Raw genomic sequence first — 26,418 nt, forward strand, 5'->3', positions numbered from 1 at the left:
GGTCGGGGTACAGTAGATGGAAAATTATGGAGGGGTCGGGGTACAGTAGATGGACAGTTGTGGAGGGAATGAGATAGAGGATCGGGGTACAGTAGATGGACAGTTGTGGAGGGAGGGGAATGGAGGGGTTGGGGTATAGTAGATGGACAGTTGTGGAGGGAAGGGGATGTAGGGGTCGGGGTACAGTGGACAGATGGTTGTGGAAGGGAGGGGTTTGCATTACAGAAAAAAGAAGAAAAGGTGTGCAAGGTGCTACACTTCGTTTTGTTACTGTTACGGAGTTGAAAAGCCTGTCTGCTGTCAGCATGCTACAGAGAAGTACCTTTGTTCTCTGTGTAGAAGCAGTGGCCTCTCTGCAGAGGTCCAAATGCCTTCTGTTTAGAGCTCTCCACGAGAAGCATAAACTTTGCCAATTGCAGAGCTATAGGTCTAAATCAGAATGAATGGCTTCCTAATCAAGAGAAGTAGATAGTGGCCTGGTTTGGATGATGCCTGAACAACTATGGCGGGGTCTTCTAGAGAGATAAGCAGATAAAGTCTTTGTCAGGGGGGTGCACTGTGGTCTCCGTTATCACTGTTTTACCCCTGGCAGTATTACACTAACATATTACTGAGCAAATTGCACCCAATGTGAAAATATACGTTGCTGACAGGTCCACGTCAAACAATCCCCCCCCCCCCCCCCAAAAAAAAAAATCCTGTTCCTTGGTCTCATAAATCTTTTTTAAAGGGTTGAGTACAATTTGTCACTGGAGGCTCCTCTGTGGTATTATGCCGCCCTCTGCTGTCCATTGATAATTATTGCAGATGTGCTCTAATTATCGATCTGTGTGCACGGGTTTGGCGCAGGTCAGGATTGGTTTTCTCCCCATACAAGTCAGCGGGAATCATAAAGCAGCCTAGAAGGAACTTAAAGGGTAACTCTACTTTTGTGGGCGGAAAAAAAGCCACAAATAAATAATATAGTAGTGTATACAATTGTGACACAAGTCATATTGTAATTTAATTTTATTAAAAATGATCTTTCCTTTTCAATCTGCAGTGCTGTCATTTTCTGTGAAATGCAATATGGCTACCTCAACGTGTTCTGTACACAGACTGTGTGTCAGGTAATGATGTTGGATGAGAAGACCTGGCTCACAATTGGCATTCCAGTTAATTCCAAAGGAGTTCAGTAGGGTTGAGGTCGGGGCTCTGTACAGGACACTCTAGTTCCTCCACACCAAACCAGTCAAACCATGTCTTTATGGAGCTGGCTTTGTACACAGGGGGAACAGAAACGGGTATTCCCCAAACTCTTACCACAACGTTGGAAGAGTACAATTGTGCACAATGTCTTTGCTTGATGTAGTATTATCAGTGCTCTTCACTGGAGACACCTGCACTCCATCATTGGGTTCATATAGTTTTGGCCTTGTTAGATTTATTCACCTGATAAATTCATATGTGGCTACTTCCCGAAAAATATACCCAAAGTCTGACACAATGGCGGAATACATGCAATAAATTGTACAGCCATCACATGGGTCATCCATACTGGGAAGGTCCCAGATAAAAAGGGGAACCTAATCCATGGGCATGGGGATCACAACACACATTCTCTGGTCTTTGCTTCCTTTGCATTGTGACAGAAGCTGCAGATGCAAATGTTGGTAAGAAGTCAAAGAGGACCTGTCACATAACTGTGAATTGTTGCTTCCAATACCCATGAGTATATTGCTGGAAGAATAACAGATGACAATGCTGTGACGGCCTCTGGTGACACCAATTAAATCAGAATTGGCTAATGACAACTGTGGTGTAGAGTGTGGCGATTGTACGGATTAGCTGACGGAGTGGTAAAGTCACCCGGTGCTCCTCCATGAAATGGACAATGACTCCACTCATTAAACTGACACATTGATTTATACGCTGCGTGTTAGATCGCAGATCATTCTCGCTTGTATGAGGGGAGAATCGATCAAAGAGCGTGGTTGGTGACAAAGGAAATTAGAGTCAAGTGGATTATAAGATACCCATTACTTCTCCACTACGGGTCCCCTCCCCCACCCAGAGGGTAACCACAGAGCTCAATATACAGAAAGAGGCAGCCCTATATGGAGCAGGATGTGTAAGTCATGTATTCAGGTTTATTCTTTTATGATGGAAAAAAAAAAGATCAGTTTTGGCTTTGCAGCAATCAGTCTGGGAAATGATAACCTACGACCAAAACCCCCATTGGGGGAGTTTCCCTTTAAAGTGATTGTAAATTCTCTGTTGTTATTGTAAAATAAAAAATGTCAGACTTACCTCCTCTGTGCAGTTGGTTTTGCATAGAGCAGCGCAGATCCTCCGCTTCTTGGGTACCTCTTCTGTGATCCTGGTCCCTCCGTCCTGTTAAGTGCCCCCACAGCAACCAGCTTGCTATGGGGGTACCCGAGCCATATCACAGCTCCCTTTGTCCATTCAGACATGGAGCCGTGACCCAACCCACCCCCTCTCTCTGCAGATTGGCCCACGCTGCTGTCTCAACCAATGAGGAGGGGAATCCCAGCCAGCTGAGAAACTCCTACAACAATCACTGGATAAACATGGGCTCAGGTAAGTGTTTTGGGGGGCTGCTACTGCATACAGAAGTTTTTTTTATCTTAATGCATTAAGATGAAAAAAACCTTGGGCCTGTACAATCCCTTTAATTCCAGGCCTGAAGACACAACAGGAAGTAAGAGAATTCTCCTCTTAGTTGTCACCAGAACAGGTGTCCCCCACGTAGGAAGATTTCTCTCTATTCGTATTTTAGTGATAACTAACATTTTGGATTTTTGTCACTTCCTGTCTTGGTGACACCAGGACACACAGAAGGTGAATATCCTCGGGGGGGGGGGGGGGGGGGGGTTAAAACCTGACAGGGATTCTAACTCACGTGCCTGGCTTTAGATTCAGTTTTCAGTGGAATGGTAATGCAATGTACCTCACCATTGGGATGAAGCTCATCCATACTCCAATACCAGCTTGAAGGTGACACAAAGCTGCAGCATATGAATAATAGTGCCACCCTCTCTCTGCACCACCTGCCTGTCTAGTGGTGGCACCGTCTGTGCAGTCCAGCTCTGAATAGTGGTGCCAACCTTTGTGCAGACTGGCTCTGAATACTGGTGTCACCCTCTGTCTGTGCAGCCTGGCTTTGTACAGTGGTGTTGCCCTCTGTACAGGCTGGCTCCGAATAATGGTGTCACCATCTTTGTGTGCATCCCGGCTGTAATATTATGGTGTCACCTGCTGTCTGTGCAGTCTGGCTCTGAATAGCCGTGTCATCCTCTGTGCAAACAGGATCTGAGTATGGCTATGAAAATTAATGTCACCCTCTGTATGTGCAGGCTGTCTCCAAATAGTGGTATCACCCTCTGTGCAAGCTGGCTTTTAATAATGGTGTCACCCTCTGTCTGTGCCTGGAGACGCTCTGTTCTCCTTTCGTTCTTAAGAAAAAGAAAAAACAGCAGAGTTGTTGTTTTACATTTATTTTACTGTATATGTTTAAAATAAAAGTGACATCACAGGTCATCATAAAGTACAAAACAAAACACTCTAAATATACAATACATTATTAAATGACCGCTATCACATCCGGAATTAGAAAACTGCAGACGACAATCTTGATAGAAAATGTCACCCAGAATCACTTGGGGGCCTGCTGGAAAAAAAGAGAGAGAGAGAGAGAGCGACCAATCAGCTGGAACCATGTGTGGGGACATTTTCCCCTTTGTGTCTGAGGATAAAACAAATCTAAAATGCCCAAGCACAATTTTGCAATGCATCAGTAAAACCGTACATAATCACAAACTACTTTATACATCCAGGTGGATTATACCTTGTTGTAATGGATATCTCAGGATCATCATCAGGAGGATGATGGCTCAAAAAAGTAAAAAAAAAAAAAAAAAAAAAAAAAAAAATTTTTTTTTTTTAATTTAGTTGTATATTTATTGTTACTACCATAACTTACCACTAAAGAAGAACCCAAAATAAATTCTCCTGCCCCTGACAATTGCAGTGATACCACATATGTATATGTTAGGTGTTGCATAGTACAGTCCAAAAACAATAGTGCGCATTTTACTTGTTTTTTGTCCAACCTAAAGTTAAAAAATGCTTTTTTAATAAAATCCTGCCCAAAATATACTGACCCTAACCTTTGACCCAAACACTAACCCTGACCTAGATCAAACCTTGATCTAGTATTTAAGATAGATGACAGATAGTGTCTTGAAATTTTCCACCATTTTGTCATGTTTACAACCAAAAATTTAAATATATTTTTTTGTAATAGACCAACACAAAGTGGCATATGATAAAATGGTTTTCAACATTTGTTTACAAATAAATATGTGAAAAGTGCGGCGTGCTTTTGTATTCAACCCTTTTACTCTGATACCCCTAACCAAAACCTAGTGCAGGGGTAGGCAACCTTGGGGAGATGGAGATCTACTTGAACAACACTGATGAAGTCAAATATCACCAGGCAAATGGTCCTGTTAGGGCCGGTTCACACCAGAACGCAATGCCAAAGAGGCACGTGCCGCGAGTTTCCCGCACTGTGGTCAAAACGCACTGCCTTTGTGAGGATACATTGTTAACCCCAAAATGTAGATCCCAAACACAGTGGACATAAAAAAAAAATAAAAAAAAATTATTAGAGAGAGTGCAGGGATCGGGGGGGGCTTGGCACTGACCTTGTTTCCCGGGTCCTCCTCCTCCACACCGGCTTGTGTCATAAGATCTGCGATGTTCTTCTCCAGGTCATCAATGCGTGTGCTCATCTCATCAAGTGTTTGGATTAAGGAAAGCACATACAGTGGCGATGTACACAGAGAAACTAGATCACCACAATACACTCTGTATGTAAGGGGAAAACGCCTGAGAAAGAACCCGATTATATAAAAGTCCTTTCTATTGCTGGAGTGTTTATGAAACAGGTTCTGAAGGTCATAAGAGCCCCTTCTCCCCATGCCTGTCAAAGGGTCCTGTGAGGCTTCGAAACGTTGCACTCTCTTGTGATGTGATCACTCTGCAAGAAAAACCTTTGGACGACATTTGAGGATCCTTGGTGTGCTGGCGAATATGTGCCTTTACATACAGATGTCAGCAAGCCGCATAGGATATCACTGACCGACAGCTTTGAAATCGCACAGAAGTAGCATGATTTCAAAGCCGCAAAGCTGGCTAAAAGTGATTATAAAGGTTGTGATAAAAAAATAAAAAAAGTCCATTCACAGACAGACCGCAGCTCAGCTCCGCCCCCACTCTCTCCTCATCGGCTCACTGCCTGTGATTGACAGTAGCAGGAGCCAATTGCTTATGCTGCTGTGTGAGCCAATGAGAAGAGAGACCTGGGATAGCTGCTGCTCTCATGCACATAGCTGGGCTGAGATGGGGCTCAGGTAAGTAGGCGGGAGGGCTGGGGGTTGCTGCACACAGGTTATACTATTTACCCCTTTATATCCCTTGATTTACTAGTCAGTCCCAATTGGCTCCTTCGTTCCCATCACTATTTAGTTTTGTTTTTTAATACCATTTTTTAACTCTTTTCATTCGTTTGCCTTGCTGAGTCTCTGGGTCCCGTCACAGAAAGTGCTGTACTGTCTGCAGTATGTACACCAGAATGGGAAATGATTTCTAGCCCTGTTCATACTAGGGGAGGATATTCTACCACACACAGCAGGCTTCCTGTCCAGGACTTGTAACCCCTGAGCCCAAAGGTTGCTCAGAATGGGCACAGCAGCTACACATCCGATTTCTTATCGTCCGTGCAGGCGCAGGGAAGGCCATTTCTTCGAGTCTGTCCCTGTAAGCGCCATTACTCTCCCACATAAAGTCCTTTTTTTATAGGAAGTGCACATTTCCTCTTCACTGAAGAGGAAGGCTCCGTAGCTCATTAATCAGGATGGAGGCCGAAGTATTGTTAGTTTACAGTCTCCTCGGTAACAATGGCTTGCTATGGAGGTACAGAGAGTTGCCGTGGACACAGCTCAGCCCACTGCATTGTGAGGGGTTAGAGTTCGGTTTGTAATGAAGAGGAGGATGACCTTCAACATGGGTCAGCTTAAAGGGGAACTCTTAACCAGACAGTTCTCAGAATGAAATAGTCGTATCCTGTCATTTACCGCTTGACACATTGTCCCTTCTGCCATTGCGTGTGCAGGACCAAAGTGTGCTTCCAAGTTCAGGCTTTTTAAATGCTTTCCAAAAATGGGTGCTGATAGTTTCCAAGTAAACTGGAAGTGATGTCAGGTCATCAGTCCGGTTTACTATAAGGCTGGGTTCACACTGAAGCGATGCGGGAACGCCGCAAATCCGCGGCAGGTTCCCGCATCGCATGCCTCCCACTGGCAGTTCACACTGCCCTATGCGAATTGCTGGGAGTGTCAGTGAAACCTTAATGACACCCCCAGATCAGTTTGCATATCGCAGTGCAATCTGCAAACTCGGACAGGAATCGGATCGCATGGTGTGAACACCCATGCGATCCGATTCTGCTGCGGACCAAAAAAAGGGTCCCGTGCGAGTTTGCGGCGGGTGCGATGCAAATTCAGCCATACTATCTGTATGGCTGAACTCGCATCGCACAGAGATCGGATGCGATTTGCACTGCAGTGCGGTTCTCGTAGCCGCTCCAGTGTGAACCCAGCCTAAAGGAACAGATAATCAAAGCCGGTCCTGGCTTTGTTCAGCTGTCCAGCCAGCCGACGGATGCGCCAGCTAGCTGCTCAGGTCTCCCGATGGGACTGGAAAGCCAGAGAGCCGCAGTGGACGCTGCCATGCCTCTGGTGAGCTGGCTCTAAAAAAAAAAAACTGTACTGGAAATATGCCTGCATCTTTTGGTACAACCACCGTGGTCCAGTGATGTACCGGTACGTTGTTGGACGGGAAGTGATTAATTTAGCCCATTACTTCCTGTCTCATGTAAATTGCAAACGTGATTTTTAAATTTTTTTTTTGTGAATAAATGACCTCTGTAAAGTGCATTAGGTCATGTCATTACCTTGAAAGAGAAAACTCTGGGCACCCGGAAGAGGTATGTACAAAGCGTCCACACCATTCCCTCAGTGTTTGGCACTGCTGGATCAAACTACAATTCCCATCATGCACTGGAAATTAGAACTGAACATGGTGGGATTGTGATCTGTCAATCATGTCTAGGTCATCATGGATGGGACAGAACGGGAGTTTTCTGGCTGGTCAATCAAAATTGACTGTGTTAGTGGGTAGCATGTGACCACCTCCCCCCCACCACCAGAATGGCCCCCAGTGACCACTGCCTTCATGGGTCAGATTGGCCCCTAGTGCCAGAGTCTCTGATAGCCCCACATAGAGTGCAGGTGTATGCTAATGTATGTGTGTTGCCGCAGCCAATCAGACACAGCACGAAGGGTAGGACACGATGTGCAAGAGGCCTCAAATAGACACTAACCTCACTCACCCCCCCCCTCCCCCATGCACATAAAAAAAAACAAAAAAAACAAGCAGTCACATGGTCTGCTCTGATTGGTCGGGAAGAACACTCGACTACACCCCCTTCTGTGGCATCCAATCAGAGATCAGCCTGTGTATAGTACAGAATATATAATAAGGGAGGTGGGATTTCTGGAAGGAGTAATACCCCTTGTGTCCAGGAAAGGATATTTCTGCCGATGATCTGGTCAGACATGGTCTGGAACTTGTCCTGCATCTGCTGGAGAAGATTCTGGACCTGTAAGAGAAAAGAACCAATCAGGAGCTGAGAAGAGGACCCCATTTACTGCCAGGTGTACAATTACAATGGTGAGGTTGTGAGATGTAGAGGGGGAACATGGGAAGGTTGTATATAAGGGGGAGGTGGGGGGGGCGGGGCTGTATATAGGGGAATGTAGAGGGGACATGGAGGAGAGGTACACACACATAAGGGGAAAAAAAAAAAAAAAAAGCCATAACTTTGTGACCACCCACTTAATACGGAGTCGGTCCTCTCCCTGACCCCTCAAGGTATGGGTGCCACTAGCCCTCTGAAGGTCCCCTCACTGTGGTGTCTGGCACCACCAAGCCCTCAGTAGCAGATCCTTTAGCCCTGGTTCACACGGATGTGATGAAGGAAACTGAATGTTGCTGCGTTTCCCCACATCGTACTACAGACGCACAGCAACCACGTGATCCGCTGTGGGTGTCAATGTTAGAGTAACAACACCTGTATGGGGCCTCTTTTTCCAGCACATCCCACAGATGCTCCATTGGATTGAGATCTGGGGAATCTGGAGGCCAAGTTAACACCGTAAACGCTTTATGTTCCTCAAACTATTCTTGAACCATGTCTGCAGTGTGGCAGGGCACATTAATCGTGCCTAAAGAGGCCACTGCCATCAGAGAATACGTTTTCCATGAAGGGGTGGGACTTGGTAATCAATGATTAGGTAGGTGGTACAGTCCATATCAAAGTACCATCCAATGAATGGCAGGGCACAATGTTTCCCAGCAGAACATTTCCCAAAGCATCCCACTGCCTCCGCCAGCTTCACTTCTCATACTGCATCCCGGTGCCATCTCTTCCCTAGGTAAGCGATGCACACACCCCACCCGCACACCCCGCCGCACACAGCCCGCCCGCACACCCCGCCGCGCACACCCCGCCATCCACATGGTGTAAAAGAAACCGTGATCATCAGACCAGTCTGCCTTATTCCATTGCTCTGTGGTCCAGGTCTGATGCCCATGTGCCCATTGAGGGCGCTGAGGACACGGCTCAGTATGGGCACCCTGACCGCTCTGCCACCCCACAGCAAACTGCCATCTCCATTTCATCTGCTTTCAAACACATCAACTTCGGGGACAACATGTTCACTTGCTGCCTAATATATCCACCGGCTGTCAGATGTCATTGTACCAAGATAATCAATGTATAGAGGGGACACTGATAGACAGGATTATCATCCTTCCTGTGTGGGGCCCTCAGGAGCAGCGATCTGGGTACGGGGCCCCTGGCAGTGCACTGTGTCTCCTACAGACAGCATGTGGCCCCTCCTCCCCGCACTCACCACCTCGGTCAGGTCTTGTACCGTCTTGGGATCCGTACTGTCCGCCATCTCCCGGCTCTTTCTCCGCTCTTCCCAAGGCCGCACGGAATACACCCCGCTCTCCCAACCAGCCAATCGGAGCCACGGATGTCAGCGTTCCAGCTCCGCCTCTTCCGGGAACATCACCATGGAGACGACAAGCCGTTGTCAAGCGGAAAGAGTTGCTCTGCGCGCCATCCCGTGCGCGTCGCCACCTCCTCCTACACTACGCATGCGCAATGTTTCTTCAAAGCTGGTCACAGGAGGCGGAGCTCCACGTTTATACAGCAGAGCTGTGATTGGCCGTCAGAGATAAAACTCCACCCCAAGCTGAATTCTCTTCCTCATACAGGGGAGAATATGTTGCAGAAATGGCAAATTTTGCCCTTCAGAGCGACATATCGCTCTGCTACCCCACACCGCCCCTCCTTCATCAGCAACAATCCCTCCCACTTCCTGCCCCTCCCTCAAAACTAACCCCTCCCTCTCTCAACACTAAACCCACCCTCGCTCTGTACTGCCCCTCCCTCATCAGCAACAATCCCTCCCACCTTCTGCCCCTCCCTCTCTCAAAATTAACCCCTCCCTCTCTGCACTGCCCCTTCCTCATCAGCAACAATCCCTCCCACTTCCTGCCCCTCCCTCATCACTTACCCCTCCCTCTCTCTGCACTGCCCCTCCCTCAACACTAAGCCCTCCCTCTCTCTGTACTGCCCCTCCCTCATCAGCAACAATCCCTCCCACCTTCTGCCCCTCCCTCTCTCAACACTAACCCCTCCCTCTCTCTGCACTGCCCCTTCCTCATCAGCAACAATCCCTCCCACTTCCTGCCCCTCCCTCTGTCTGCCCCTCCCTCATCAGCAACAATCCCTCCCTCAACACTAACCCCTCCCTCGCTCTGTACTGCCCCTCCCTCATCAGCAACAATCCCTCCCACCTCCTGCCCCTCCCTCAACACTAACCCCTCCCTCTCTCTGTACTGCCCCTCCCTCATCAGCAACAATCCCTCCCACTTCCTGCCCCTCCCTCATCACTAACCCCTCCCTCTCTCAACACTAAGCCCTCCCTCATTAGCAACAATCCCTCCCACCTTCTGCCCCTCTCTCAACACTAACCCCTCCCTCTCTCTGTACTGCCCCTCCCTCATCAGCAACAATCCCTCCCACTTCCTGCCCCTCCCTCATCACTAACCCCTCCCTCTCTCAACACTAACCCCTCCCTCGCTCTGTACTGCCCCTCCCTCATCAGCAACAATCCCTCCCACTTCCTGCCCCTCCCTCAACACAAACCCCTCCCTCTCTCTGCACTTCCCCTCAATCATCAGCAACAATCCCTCCCACTTCCTGCCCCTCCTTCAACACTAACCCCTCCCTCTCTGCACTGCCCCTCCCTCTCTCAACACTAACCCCTCCCTCTCTCTGCACTGCTCCTTCCTCATCAGTAACAATCCCTCCCACTTCCTGCCCCTCCCTCAACACTAACCCCTCCCTCTCTCTGTACTGCCCCTCCCTCATCAGCAACAATCCCTCCCACTTTCTGCCCCTCCCTCAACACTAACCCCTCCCTCTCTCCGTGCTGCCCCTCCCTCATCAGCAACAATCCCTCCCACTTCCTGCCCCTCCCTCAACACTAACCCCTCCCTCTCTCTGCACTGCCCCTCCCTCTCTCAACACTGACCCCTCCCTCTCTCTGCACTGCCCCTTCCTCATCAGCAACAATCCCTCCCACTTCCTGCCCCTCCCTCAACACTAATCTCTCTCTCTCTCTGTACTGCCCCTCCCTCATCAGCAACAATCCCTCCCACTTCCTGCCCCTCTCTCAACACTAACCCCTCCCTCTCTCTGCACTGCCCCTCCCTCTCTCTGCACTGCCCCTCCCTCTCTCAACACTGACCCCTCCCTCTCTCTGCACTGCCCCTTCCTCATCAGCAACAATCCCTCCCACTTTCTGCCCCTCCCTCAACACTAACCTCTCCCTCTCTCTGTACTGCCCCTCCCTCATCAGCAACAATCCCTCCCACTTCCTGCCCCTCCTTCAACACTAACCCCTCCCTCTCTGCACTGCCCCTCCCTCTCTCAACACTGACCCCTCCCTCTCTCTGCACTGCCCCTTCCTCATCAGCAACAATCCCTCCCACTTCCTGCCCCTCCCTCAACACTAATCTCTCTCTCTCTGTACTGCCCCTCCCTCATCAGCAACAATCCCTCCCACTTCCTGCCTCTCCTTCAACACTAACCCCTCCCTCTCTGCACTGCCCCTCCCTCTCTCAACACTAACCCCTCCCTCTCTCTGCACTGCCCCTTCCTCATCAGCAACAATCCCTCCCACTTCCTGCCCCTCCCTCAACACTAACCCCTCCCTCTCTCTGTACTGCCCCTCCCTCATCAGCAACAATCCCTCCCACTTCCTGCCCCTCTCTCAACACTAACCCCTCCCTCTCTCTGCACTGCCCCTCCCTCTCTCAACACTGACCCCTCCCTCTCTCTGCACTGCCCCTTCCTCATCAGCAACAATCCCTCCCACTTCCTGCCCCTCCCTCAACACTAACCTCTCCCTCTCTCTGTACTGCCCCTCCCTCATCAGCAACAATCCCTCCCACTTCCTGCCCCTCCTTCAACACTAACCCCTCCCTCTCTGCACTGCCCCTCCCTCTCTCAACACTAACCCCTCCCTCTCTCTGCACTGCCCCTTCCTCATCAGCAACAATCCCTCCCACTTCCTGCCCCTCCCTCAACACTAACCCCTCCCTCTCTCTGTACTGCCCCTCCCTCATCAGCAACAATCCCTCCCACTTCCTGCCCCTCCCTCAACACTAACCCCTCCCTCTCTGTACTGCCCCTCCCTCATCAGCAACAATCCCTCACACCTCCTGCCCCTCCCTCAACACTAACCCCTCCCTCTCTCTACACTGGCCCTCCCTCTCTCAACACTAACCCCTCCCTCGCTCTGTACTGCCCCTCCCTCATCAGCAACAATCCCTCCCACTTCCTGCCCCTCCCTCATCACTAACCCCTCCCTCTCTCAACACTAACCCCTCCCTCGCTCTGTACTGCCCCTCCCTCATCAGCAACAATCCCTCCCACTTCCTGCCCCTCCCTCAACACAAACCCCTCCCTCTCTCTGCACTTCCCCTCAATCATCAGCAACAATCCCTCCCACTTCCTGCCCCTCCTTCAACACTAACCCCTCCCTCTCTGCACTGCCCCTCCCTCTCTCAACACTAACCCCTGCCTCTCTCAGCACTGCTCCTTCCTCATCAGTAACAATCCCTCCCACTTCCTGCCCCTCCCTCAACACTAACCCCTCCCTCTCTCTGTACTGCCCCTCCCTCATCAGCAACAATCCCTCCCACTTTCTGCCCCTCCCTCAACACTAACCCCTCCCTCTCTCCGTGCTGCCCCTCCCTCATCAGCAACAATCCCTCCCACTTCCTGCCCCTCCCTCAACACTAACCCCTCCCTCTCTCTGCACTGCCCCTCCCTCTCTCAACACTGACCCCTCCCTCTCTCTGCACTGCCCCTTCCTCATCAGCAACAATCCCTCCCACTTCCTGCCCCTCCCTCAACACTAATCTCTCTCTCTCTCTGTACTGCCCCTCCCTCATCAGCAACAATCCCTCCCACTTCCTGCCCCTCTCTCAACACTAACCCCTCCCTCTCTCTGCACTGCCCCTCCCTCTCTCAACACTGACCCCTCCCTCTCTCTGCACTGCCCCTTCCTCATCAGCAACAATCCCTCCCACTTTCTGCCCCTCCCTCAACACTAACCTCTCCCTCTCTCTGTACTGCCCCTCCCTCATCAGCAACAATCCCTCCCACTTCCTGCCCCTCCTTCAACACTAACCCCTCCCTCTCTGCACTGCCCCTCCCTCTCTCAACACTGACCCCTCCCTCTCTCTGCACTGCCCCTTCCTCATCAGCAACAATCCCTCCCACTTCCTGCCCCTCCCTCAACACTAATCTCTCTCTCTCTGTACTGCCCCTCCCTCATCAGCAACAATCCCTCCCACTTCCTGCCTCTCCTTCAACACTAACCCCTCCCTCTCTGCACTGCCCCTCCCTCTCTCAACACTAACCCCTCCCTCTCTCTGCACTGCCCCTTCCTCATCAGCAACAATCCCTCCCACTTCCTGCCCCTCCCTCAACACTAACCCCTCCCTCTCTCTGTACTGCCCCTCCCTCATCAGCAACAATCCCTCCCACTTCCTGCCCCTCTCTCAACACTAACCCCTCCCTCTCTCTGCACTGCCCCTCCCTCTCTCAACACTGACCCCTCCCTCTCTCTGCACTGCCCCTTCCTCATCAGCAACAATCCCTCCCACTTCCTGCCCCTCCCTCAACACTAACCTCTCCCTCTCTCTGTACTGCCCCTCCCTCATCAGCAACAATCCCTCCCACTTCCTGCCCCTCCTTCAACACTAACCCCTCCCTCTCTGCACTGCCCCTCCCTCTCTCAACACTAACCCCTCCCTCTCTCTGCACTGCCCCTTCCTCATCAGCAACAATCCCTCCCACTTCCTGCCCCTCCCTCAACACTAACCCCTCCCTCTCTCTGTACTGCCCCTCCCTCATCAGCAACAATCCCTCCCACTTCCTGCCCCTCCCTCAACACTAACCCCTCCCTCTCTGTACTGCCCCTCCCTCATCAGCAACAATCCCTCACACCTCCTGCCCCTCCCTCAACACTAACTCCTCCCTCTCTCTACACTGCCCCTCCCTCTCTCAACACTAACCCCTCCCTCGCTCTGTACTGCCCCTCCCTCATCAGCAACAATCCCTCCCACCTCCTGCCCCTCCCTCAACCCTAACCCCTTCCTCACTCTGCACTGCCCCTCCCTCTCTCAACACTAACCCCTCCCTTGCTCTGTACTGCCCCACCATCTGATCCTATGATATATATATATATATATATATATATATATATATATATATATATAACTAATCCCTCCCTCATCAGCAACAATCCCTCCCACTTCCTGCCCCTCCCTCATCACTAACCCTCCCTCTCTCTGCACTGCCCCACCATCTGATCCTATATATAATAACTAATCATCTAATCATCTGATATATCAGTGATCTGTGATTATAGAGCTGAACACAGAGAACCCCCAACTAGATGTGCAGAACGAAAAAAAAATGTTTAGTTTTATTTCCATAAATTTGTTTCATTAAATGCGTTTTTGGAATTTTGCTTTGTTTATTCATATTCAAATCGATTGGAATTTTCAGAATTCCAATCAATTCCAATTTCCATTCGAATTGCATTCACATTTTGGATGATGGTTATATTCTTTCTATTCCATTTTATTCTATTGTTTTCTATATTCTATTCTATTCTATTCTTTTCTATTCAAATTTCGGAAAACAGTTATATTGTTATATACTTTCTATTCTATTCTTTTCTATTTGTTTATTCAATTCTATTCTTTTCTATTCAAATTCAAATTTATTCTATTCGAATTTCTGAAGATGGTTATAATCTTTCTAATCTATTCTGTTTTTATATATATATATATATATATATATATATATATATATATATATATATACTATTCTGTTATTTTCTATTCTATGTAATCTATTCTTTTCTATTATATCCAAATTCAAATTGATTCTATTTGATATTCTTTCTATTCTATTCTTTTTGAATGCTATTCTATTTTTTTTCTATTTAAATTTATTCTATTTTAAATTCAAATTGTAGAATATGGTCATATTCTTTCTATTTTATTCTATTCTTTTTTTATTCTATTTTATTTGTTCTCTTCTATTCTGTTCTGTACTTTTGTTTTCTATTCTAATATAACCATCTTCTGCAATTTGAATTTGAATTTCAGAGTACATTTAAATAGAAAAAAAAGAATAGAATAGAATTCAAAAAGAATAGAATAGAAAGAATATAACCATTTTCCAAAATTCAAATAGAATCAGTTCGAATTTTGAAAACTATTCAAGATTGATTAGAAAACTATTCAAATCGATTCGAATTATGTCCCAATTTTTTTCCATTATTTTGGATTCCTCTAAATTCCTTACTATTGTAATTCGGAAATACGGATACATCAGAATTTCCGAAAAACGAAAAATGTGTCCGAATTTTAATTCAGAACGAAACAAACTGCACATGTCTACCTCCAACACATGTCGGCTTTGGCCTCCTTGGAGACCTTCTGACCTCCGGGCTTCCCTTCAATCTTAAACCTTACCTGGACTAAAATGGCTTATTCTGATTTCACTGCACACTGTGAGCTTCTCACAATGTGCATTAGAAGCTGCAGCAAATCAGATAGAGCAAAACCAAAGAAATTCCCAACTCAACTTACCGACCAGTCTGCAACCAACCAAATTATCCTGTCTAAAGTTAAAATCAGGGGTTTAGTCTGCACACCACACATTTGCAGGTAAATGCGTGAGCTACAGGCCCCGCCAGGGCACCCCAGTATTATGTAGTCCTAACTCTAAAATTTGAGAGCCTCCATAGTGGAAGCACATACATTATAATGGATAGATAGGGGGCAGGTGAGCCTGCAGGGAGCCCACCCCTCCATAAAGACACAGGGGTGCACTGGACACCCAGCATACAGCACAGGGGCAGCAAAGGGGTCCAGTGTGCCCCCTCTCCAATATTACATCAGTACAAACAAATGGCCCCTGCCTTCACCTATAGCTGGCCTTTGCAGCAAGGAGCACATTGAAGGGCCACGCATGCAAAACAAAACCAAATAATTTCCCAGCTCAACCTTACCGACCAGTCTGCAACCAACCAAATGATCCTGTCTAACTGTATGCATTAAAACCCCTGGTCAGGACTGAGGTCTCTTGAGAGGAGTGCGGGGGGCAGGATTCTGGGATGTTTTCAGGAAGCTATGTACAACACCCTGCTGGCTCCTCCCACCAGCCATGATCTGCCTGCATTGCATAGAGAAGCACAGAGACCCAGTGATGACATCAGGCCATCTAATACAAGGTCATGAAAACGGAAAGGATTTAATAAAAAAAAATGTCATTATCACGGTGATGAGGGGGGAGGAAGGAACCAGGGAAGGCGGAATATAAACCACTTCCCGCCAGGAGGGCATACATGGACAGTGGTTATACCGGGATGATACTGGCACCTACAGGCATCATCCTGGTATTGATCTTTTCAGCCGGCGATTCTCTTCAAGGCAGAAGTGATTTGAGTGGCTAATTAGCCACTCGATCACTTTTGCGGGTGGGAAAAGGGGGTTTTTCCCCCCACCACTGCCTCTCCTGGGCTCTCCAGTCCCATTGCAGAGGCTGGGAGTAATGCGGCCGGCGGTGATGGTTGCCCTGTACAGAGGGAGAGGAACTGACGTTGTTCCCCTCTCTCTGTAACCCTGGAAACCGGAAGAGATGAGCTGTTGGTTACTTCTGGTTCGGCCCCTTTATTTACCTGGCCAGCAACGGCCAGGTAAGTAGCCGATCGGACTTATCTGTGTCTGTCAACTGTGCAAGACTGGCCGAAGGTCAGAAGGTATCCAAGGAGACCAAAGCAAACGTGTGTTGGGGGTAGACATTGCAGATTGTTTCGTTCCGAGTTGAAATTTAGACAAATTTTGAGTTTCTCAGGAAATTCGGATGTATCCAAATTTCCGAATTACAATAATAACAAACTTAAAACGAATCCGAAATAACGGAAAAAATATTTGGATGTAATTCGAATCAGTTTAGAATAGCTTTTGAATAAATTTCAAATAGTTTTCGAATAGTTTTCGATTTGTTTTCCATTGGCTACATGGGAGGCCAGAGGACAGATTTGGGGTCTAATAGAAAGAGGACCTGTCAAGGCTCATGCTATCCCAAGGGATGTTGTTCATGCTTTGTAATGGCAATAAAGTTAGTACAAAAAAAAGTATAAAAAAATATGTTTGTAAAAAAAAAAAAATATTCAATGTGCCCCCGTCCCACCATGTTTACGCACAAATGTGAATGCATACGTTACTCCCGCACACACATGTAAACAGCGATCGAACCCCACATGTGAGGTATTGTCGAGAACATCAGAACGAGAGCAATAATTCTAGCACCAGAAAGTACTGTAGTTTGCCGCCATTCCACTGGCAGACGCAATTTTAAAATGTTAGGTGTCTATTTACTCGGCGTAACATCATCTTTCACATTATGCAAAAAAAAATGGGCTAACTTTGAAAGTGTTTTTTTTTTCCCCCAAAAATAGTGTTTGAAAAATCGCTGTGCAAATACCGTGTGATATAAACAAATTGCAACTCCCACCATTTTATTCTATAGCAGGGGTAGGGAACCTTTTTGGCTGAGAGAGCCATGAACTCCACAATGCACACATATTTTAAAATGTAATTCTGTGAGAGCCATACAATATGTTTAAAACTCATTTTCTTTTTTTTTTTAATCGGTTAATCGACTAATTTAAATTATAACTGTAATAGCCACATCTCCCCTACGATTGTCTGCTTGCTTACCACTACACAGGCAGGCAGATCCATGAGCAGTTGAGGCGGGTGATGATGGCATCACCTAGGCCGCCGCCGGGTGTACCAAGATGGCTGCAGCTCCTCAGCTAGGCCGAAGCTGCGGCCTTTCCTATGGGCTCAATCCACGGATCGGCACACCACGCAATCCGCAGATTGAGAGGTGAGAGCCAGATGCAGCCATCAAAAAAGCCACATCTGGCTCGAGAGCCATAGGTTCCCTACCCCTGTTCTATAGGGTCTCTGCTTAAAAAAAAAAAAGTATATAATGAGGGGGTTCTAAGACATTTTCTAGCAAAAAAAAGTTGATTTTTACATGTAAGAGCGACATGTCAGAAAGGGCCCGGTAGGCAAGTGGTTAAACTTCATCCGTCAGTAAAATATAATTCTGGGTGGTTGTAGGGGGATTCTTATATATAGGATTTCCTATTGACCATCCACAGAACATACAACTTCACACAAACCTGGAGTGATCAGAGCTCCTCATCGATCGAAGGATTATTTTGAGGTTCTCACCCTCCACACACTGGATACAATGTAATACTTTCTGGTGGTCGGTGATGGGATATATGTAGAATGTCGGAGGAGGGGGTCACTTCCATCGCTGTATATGATTAGCTGACCAGTCCGTGTGCACAGGTGATATCTGATATCGTTGATCTCCGGAGAATTTCCGTCCGGGAAGAGGGAAGATGACCCCCCCCCCCCACCTTCTATCTTGTCACCTGTCTCGATCACTCTATAAAACTATATTTAGTCAAAGTCATTTGAGGAGTATCCTGTGTTTGTAGCTGACATAACAACCCCTCCGTGAGAGAACGCCATGGATATTCAGCAATCGGTGGTGTCATTCCGATGGGAAATATTCCTTATTTATGGGATGTCGGCAATGGAACGTTCTGAGCCAGAACAATGAGAAATCTCCATGTCAGGTTGGTTTGTATGGGGGGGGGGGTGATGAATGGGGGAGGGGGTCACTGTGTACCATGATAAACAGGGACTAATTTCCTATGTACTTTAGCACCATCTTGGCACCAAAATGGGGTACTACTAGTTTTAGAGGCATGCACAGAGGAAGATTTTTGGCCAATGAAGGTAATAGCACCATCTAGTGGTTCCAAGGCACGACTTTTACCTTTAAAAGCTTAAAGGGGCTGACAGGGTCTTTTCAAGTTTAGGGAGCATCTGGAAAAGGTTGGCACTGGGTCGGATCCTGGACAGGAAATGAGGTGTGCTGAGATAAACATACTTTAGGAGGAATTAAATATTTTGATTTTGGAACCATGTGGGGTGCCCGGGTCTGTACACCTACTATCATAGGTGTGTGCACAGGGCGTTCCAGATGTGCCTGGGCACACCCTAATCACCTAGTGTGCATTAGCATTTTCGCTTTGTGTAGAAGTGGGGAGATGGGAAATATCTCCCTCTTACCGGTTCAACCATAAGAGAAGTGCTTATGCACTTCTCTGTCACTGTGCCAGCAGGGAGACCAATGTGCCAGGGCCATATATATATATATATATATATATATATATATATATATATATATATATATATATATATATATATATATATATATATATATATATATATATATATATATATATATATATATGACACACGCATGTGTGTTTGAGCTTTAGGGTGTACACCTCTGTGCCCATTGTGAGGGGCTCCCACCATCCCTGTGCTGAGTTCCCAAGTCTGTACACCTGCTGTGCCCATTATGAGGGGTTTTATGCTATGAAAGATACAGCAGGAGGTGTTGACAGCAGCAGTACTGTGAGAAGTAAATGTAACATACATGTCCATATTGATTGATAGGTCCACTTACTAGCACTGTGTACCAATTCCACGTGAACTCTCCTAACTTTGTATAATGAACACTAGATGGCAGCGCTGCTCTCTGTATAGTGGGAGCCATGTGTACCGGTAAGAGAACTCATGAAGATCCTTAAAGCGGGATTCCACCCTAAAGTGGAACCTCCGCTGATCGGATCCCTCCCCCCCTCCGGTGTCACAATTGACACCTTTTAGGGGGGTGGAGATACCTGTCAAAGACAGGTATTTACACCCACTTCCGGGCATAGACTCCCGTGTGAGTCTACGCCATTTCCTGCCCTGCCGCGCTGTCTGCTGGGACACACACTCGCACATGCGCAGTAGGGAACCGGGAAGTGAAGCCGATTCGCTTCACTTCCTGATTCCCTCACCTAGAATGGTGGCGGCAGCAGCCGAGAGCTGAGCGATCGATCGGCCTCGGCTGCCGGCATCGCTGGAACCCGGGACAGGTGAGTGTCCATTTATTAAAAGACAGCAGCTGTAGTATTTATAGCTGCTGGCTTTTAATATTTTTTTTTTTTTTTTTTGGTGGAATCCCTCTTTAAAGAGGAGGTCCACCAAAAAAAAAAAAAATAAATAAAAAAATTAAAAGCCAGCAGCTACAAATACTGCAGCTGCTGACTTTTAATAAATTGACACTTACCTGTCCCGGGTTACAGCGATGTCGGCAGCCGAAGCCATCCTCGGTGAGGGAATCAGGGAGTGAAATGTTGCTGCTTCACCTCCCGATTTCCTACTGCGCATGTGCAAGTCGCTCTGCGTGTCCTAACTGGTCCCCGCTCTCTCCTGGGAACTGTGTGTTTCCCAGGAGAGAGCAAGGGGGGGGGGGGGGGGGGGCGTGACTCCTGCAGAAGTTTATTGCTGGAAGTGGGTACTAATACTTGTATTATACAGGTATCTGCACCCACTCCCCCCTGAAAGGTGCCAAATGTGACACCATGGGGGGGGGGGGGGTTTCCGAAAAAGCGGAGTTCCAGTTTTTTCGTTTATTAAAAGTCAGCAGCTACAAAAAGTGTAGCTGCTGACTTTTAATAAACAGACACTCACCGTCCCACGGTCCAGTGATGTGGCCGCCGGAGCCTCGCTCCTCTCCGCAGGTGCCATCATAGCCACTGTGGGCACCCAGCCATGACAGCTTTTGGCTGTGCTCTGCTAGTCGCGTGTCCCAGAAGATTGCTGGCAGGGAGGGGCCACTTAGGGGGAGGGGAGGAGTCGCCTAGGGGGAGGGGAGGGGTCACCTACAGGGAGAGGAGGAGTCGCCTAGGCGGCCAAGAGCAAGAAGGAGGAAGTGGGACAGGAAGTCCCACTCTAAACTAAGTACCCACTCCCCACCCCCAAAAAAATGACATGCCATATGGCATGTCAGGGGGCGAGGAGTGCTTAAAGCAGAAATTCCACTTTTGGGTGGAGCTCCGCTTTAATAGAATCATCACACACGGTGCTGGATTTATGAAAGGGGCAAATACCCTGACAGAAGTCCCCACCCCACACAAAATAATATTAAACAATAAAATAAAAAAAAGTACTCTGGACTGGTATATTTTGTCGCTTTTAAAACTGAATTATGGTAGCTCTTGCAAACACCCATAACCTCAGAACGGTGTTTTGTAGGCTTTGGTCTCCTTGGAAACCTTCTGACCTCCGGCCTTCCCTCCCCCAGTCTTGCACAGTAGTACAGATTCCTCTCCTAGACTGAAATGGCTTACTCACTGCACACTGTGAGCTTCTCACAATGTGCATTAGAAGCTGAAGCAAGTCAGATAGAACAAAACCAAACAAAAATTCCCAGCTCAACTTGCCAACCAATCTGTGACCAACTGAATTATCCTTTCTAACAGTATGCGTTAAAAACAGGGGTTTAGTTCGCACACATTTGCAGGTACATGCGTGAGCTACAGGCCCCGCCAAGGCACCCCAGTATTATCTGTAGTCCTAACTCTAAATTTTGAGAGCCTCCATAGTGGAAGCACATGCATTATAATGAATAGGCAGAGGGCAGGTGAGCCTGGAGGGAGCCCACCCCTCCATAAAGACACAGGGGTGCATACAGCACAGGGGCAGCAAAGGGGTCCAGTGTGCCCCCTCTCCAATATTACATCAGTACAAACAAATGGCCCCTGCCCTCACCCATAGCTGGCCTTTTTTCCAGCAAGGAGCACATGGAAGGGCAACGCATGTAAAACAAAATCAAAGACTTTCCCAGCTCAACTTACTGACAGCAGCAGTAGTATGGTTTCTGTGAGAAGTAAATGTAGCATACATGTCCACAGAGGCGGCTCTAGACTTTCTGAGGCCTTAGGCAAAACTTAGACATGAGGCCCCACTCACGCCCATAATGGGAAAAATATTATAAAAATGATAAAAATTAACTGTATGAATGCATATATTAACTTAATTCCTATGAACTATGAATTCACCGTTTCTATAAATTTCTCTAGCCAATTATTCTTTAATCAAATATCATTAAACATAGGGTGGGTGGGTATATATGTTACACGCACACAGATATAGATCAAATTGTGCAGCTGCCTACTCATTATCCTTTGTGCTGTCTCATAAATGTGAAATTAATTTGTCAACAAAGTATAAAACAAAAAAAAAAGTAATTTTACAACATATTCTAAAACATAACCTGTTTAATGCAACAAGTCCAATCCAGCTAAGGAGCAGTCCCAGCTGAGGGATATAGTCATAGTCCAACCCAGCTGATAGACATAGTCCGACCCATCCAATCCAGCTAAGGGACAGTCCCAGATAAGAGACAGCCCAGCTAAGAGACAGTCCAATCCAGCTAAAGGACAGTCACCGACCTCACATCCATGATACAAGAGATGGTCAGAGACTGTGTACGGGCAATAATACAGGAGATGGTCAGAGACTGTGTGTGGACAATGATACAGGAGATGGTCAGAGACTGTGTGTGGACAATGATACAGGAGATGGTCAGAGTCTATGCAGACAATTATACAGGAGACGGTCAGAGACTGTGCAGACAATGATACAGGCAAGGGTCAGAGACTGTGGACAATGATACAGGAGATGGTTTTATTATGGTAATGACAAGCAAACTCTTACCTGGCTAACATGGTATCAAACGTTGGAGCCACTGACAGGGTGCTGACAGACAATCATGCAGGAGATGGTCATAGACTGCGGAAAATTATACAGGAGATGGTCAGAGACTGTGTGTGGACAATGAATCAGGAGATGGTCAGAGACTGTGTGTGGACAATGAATAAGGAGATGGCCAGAGACTGTGTGTGGACAATGATACAGGAGACGGTCAGAGACTGTGTGTGGACAATGATACAGGAGACGGTCAGAGACTGTGTGTGGACAAGGATACAGGAGACGGTCAGAGACTGTGTGTGGACAAGGATACAGGAGACGGTCAGAGACTTGCAGAGACAATGATACAGGAGACGGTTTTATTATGGTAATAACAAGCAAACTCTTACCTGGCTAACACGGTATGAAAAGTTGGAGCCACTGACAGGGTGCTGACAGACAATCATGCCACAAAGATGCAGGAGATGGTCAGATACTGTGCGCAGATAATGATACAGGAAATGGTCAGAGACTGTGGGCGGACAATGATACAGGAGCCACTGTGCCATCAAAAGCAGCCACCGTGCCAGTAATCGCAGCCACTGTGTCATCAAACACAGCCACTGTGTCATCAAACGCAGCCACTGTGCCCTCAAACGCAGCCACTGTGCCAAAACGCAGCCACTGTGCCCATCAATTGCAGCCACTGTGCCCATCAAACTCAGCCACTGTGCCCATCAAATGCAGCCACTGCGCCATCAAACGCAGCCACTGTGCCATCAAACGCAACCACTGTGCCATCAAACGCAGCCACTGTGCCCTTAAACGCAGCCACTGTGCCCTCAAACGCAGCGACTGTGCCCTCAAACGCAGCCACTGTGCCCATCAATTGCAGCCACTGTGCCCATCAAATGCAGCCACTGCGCCATCAAACGCATCCACTGTGCCATCAAACGCAGCCACTGTGCCCATCAAACGCAGCCACTGCGACATCAAACGCAGCCACCGTGCCAACAAAAGCAGCCACCGTGCCATCAAACACAGCCACTGTGCCATCAAACGCAGCCACTGTGCCCATCAAACGCAGCCACTGTGCCCATCAAACGCAGCCACTGCGACATCAAACGCAGCCACCGTGCCAACAAAAGCAGCCACCGTGCCATCAAACACAGCCACTGTGCCCATCAATTGCAGCCACTGTGCCATCAAACTCAGCCACTGTGCCCATCAAATGCAGCCACCGTGCCCATCAAATGCAGCCACTGCGCCATCAATTGCAGCCACCGTGCCATCAAACTCAGCCACTGTGCCCATCAAATGCAGTCACTGCGCCATCAAACGTAGCCACTGTGCTCATCAAACGCAGCCACCGTGCCATCAAACACAGCCACTGTGCCCATCAATTGCAGCCACTGTGCCATCAAACTCAGCCACTGTGCCCATCAAATGCAGCCACTGCACCATCAATTGCAACCACCATGCCATCAAACTCAGCCACTGTGCCCATCAAATGCAGCCACTGCGCCATCAAACACAGCCACTGTGCCATCAAACGCATCCACTGTGCCATCAAACGCAGCCACTGTGCCCATCAAACGCAGCCACTGCGACATCAAACGCAGCCACCGTGCCAACAAAAGCAGCCACCGTGCCATCAAACACAGCCACTGTGCCATCAAACGCAGCCACTGTGCCCATCAAACGCAGCCACTGTGCCCATCAAACGCAGCCACTGCGACATCAAACGCAGCCACCGTGCCAACAAAAGCAGCCACCGTGCCATCAAACACAGCCACTGTGCCCATCAATTGCAGCCACTGTGCCATCAAACTCAGCCACTGTGCCCATCAAATGCAGCCACCGTGCCCATCAAATGCAGCCACTGCGCCATCAATTGCAGCCACCGTGCCATCAAACTCAGCCACTGTGCCCATCAAATGCAGTCACTGCGCCATCAAACGTAGCCACTGTGCCCATCAAACGCAGCCACTGTGCCATCAAATGCAGCCACTGTGCCATCAAACGCAGCCACTGTGCCATCAAACACAGCCACCGTGCCCATCAAATGCAGCCACTGTGCCCATCAATTGCAGCCACCGTGCCCATCAATTGCAGCCACCGTGCCATCAAACTCAGCCACTGTGCCCATCAATTGCAGCCACCGTGCCATCAAACTCAGCCACTGTGCCCATCAATTGCAGCCACCGTGCCATCAAACTCAGCCACTGTACCCATCAAATGCAGTCATTGCGCCATCAAACGCAGCCACTGTGCCATCAAACGCCGCCACTGTGCCATCAAACGCAGCCACTGTGCCCATCAATTGCAGCCACTGTGCCATCAAACACAGCCACCGTGCCCATCAAATGCAGCCACCGTGTCATCAAACTCAGCCACTGTGCCCATCAAATGCAGCCACTGTGCCATCAATTGCAGCCACCGTGCCATCAAACTCAGCCACTGTGCCCATCAAATGCAGTCACTGCGCCATCAAATGCAGCCACTGTGCCAGCAAACGCAGCCACTGTGCCCATCAAACTCAGCCACTGTGCCATCAAACGCAGCCACTGTGCCATCAAACACAGCCACCGTGCCCATCAAATGCAGCCACTGTGCCATCAAACGCAGCCACTGTGCTCAATAATTGCAGCCACTGTGCCATTAAACCCAGCCACTGTGCCATCAATTGCAGCCACCATGCCATCAAACACAGCCACTGTAAAGCATCCTCAGTAAAGCAGATGAAAAGTTATTTTTAGAATGTGTGAAAATAAAACTGTCTTGTCAATGCAGAGTTAATATGGCCTTTGGACTCTTAGATTTGGTGGGGGTGCATTGTTGTTAGGTTTTTCATATATATATATATATATATATATATATATATATATATGAAAAACCTATATATAAACTGTACCTGATGATCCTGCTCCTCGCCTTGGTGACAAATTTGTAAAGGCAGCAGGACTCAGTTGGAGAAGCAACACATGATGTTCTAGCTCTGCCCTGCAGTGCAATCTGGGAGTTGTAGTCTCTGCAGAGCACAGGCACCAGACGGCCATGTTAAAGTCTATGTGCCTGTGCTCTGTGGGAGAACTACAATTCCCGGCATGCAATGGGGCCGCCGTTAGGGGAAGGAAGGGCTAGGACTCGGAGGACAGCGCTGCTGCTATTGGACACACAGGCAGCCTAAGCCATGCATATTAGACAGTCGGACATACTCTTATCACCCCCCTCATCCACCGCCGCGGAGCTCACTCTGTCTGCAGCTGTGTGCAGCGCGCCCGCCGCTCGCTCACCCCGCCGTTTGAGAGACACTCCACACAGCAGCAGACAGTGCAGCACAACACCTCAGAGACAAATTAGGCAATCGCTCGATGGCGAGGCCCTTCCTGTGGGCGAGGCCTAAGGCAATCGCCTAATTTGCCTAATTAAAGAGCCGCCTCTGCATGTCCATATTGAATGACAGGTCCACTTACTAGCACCGTGTACCAATTCCACATGAACTCCCCCCAAACTGTCACTTTGTATAATGAACACTAGATGGCAGCGCTGCTCTCTGTACAGCCGTGTGTACAAGTAAGAGAACACATGAAGATCCTGGATGGAATCATCACACACAGTCCTGGATTTATAAAGGGGGCAACTAGCCTGGGCCCCCCCTGATAGAAGCTCCACCTTACAAAATAATATTAAAGAAAAAAAAAGTACTCTGGACTTGTATATTATTGTGTCATTAAATTATAGTAGCTCTTGCAAACACACATGGCCTCATAATGAATTTGTGTCATACATTTTAAAAATGTATGCCTGTCATTAAGAATGTAAACCAACTTTATGTATGAGGGGCCTCCCAAACCTGACGTGCCCTAGGCCCTCCAAAGTCTAAATCTGGCCCTAATTACACGCCGGGGACGCAGAGCACACATATCACATGGAGGGGGGCACAGAGGACATATATATCACCTGGGAGGGGGGCACAGAGCACACATATCACATGGAGGG

At 48.2% G+C, this 26,418-nt stretch overlaps 1 protein-coding gene and 1 long non-coding RNA gene across 3 annotated transcripts in view; one reads left to right on the forward strand and one right to left on the reverse strand.

Moving 5' to 3' along the window:
* Positions 1-3,483: 3,483 nt before the first annotated feature.
* LOC143929345 (uncharacterized) lies at positions 3,484-9,420 on the reverse strand. 2 transcript variants are annotated; one of them, XR_013262537.1, is made up of 4 exons: positions 9,042-9,420; positions 7,660-7,726; positions 4,710-4,804; positions 3,484-3,670 (listed from the first exon to the last, which is right to left on the reverse strand). It is a non-coding gene; the product is annotated as an uncharacterized LOC143929345 (long non-coding RNA). The 2 variants fall into 2 exon arrangements; XR_013262538.1 differs by having other exon boundaries at positions 3,484-3,667; positions 9,042-9,413.
* An 8,895-nt stretch (positions 9,421-18,315) lies between these two features.
* The window catches only part of LOC143929319 (solute carrier family 66 member 2-like), a 52,960-nt gene continuing 44,857 nt past the window's right edge, over positions 18,316-26,418 (forward strand). The window contains exon 1 of the mRNA XM_077453411.1: positions 18,316-18,458. The gene's annotated coding sequence lies outside the window, so the exon portion shown is untranslated. The remainder of the gene's footprint in view (positions 18,459-26,418) is intronic.

Source organism: Lithobates pipiens, unplaced genomic scaffold, assembly GCF_037356315.1.
Source record: "Lithobates pipiens isolate NorthernLeopardFrog02 unplaced genomic scaffold, aLitPip1_a1.2 Scaffold_10, whole genome shotgun sequence".
In the NCBI taxonomy this organism is placed as follows: Eukaryota; Metazoa; Chordata; class Amphibia; order Anura; family Ranidae; genus Lithobates; species Lithobates pipiens.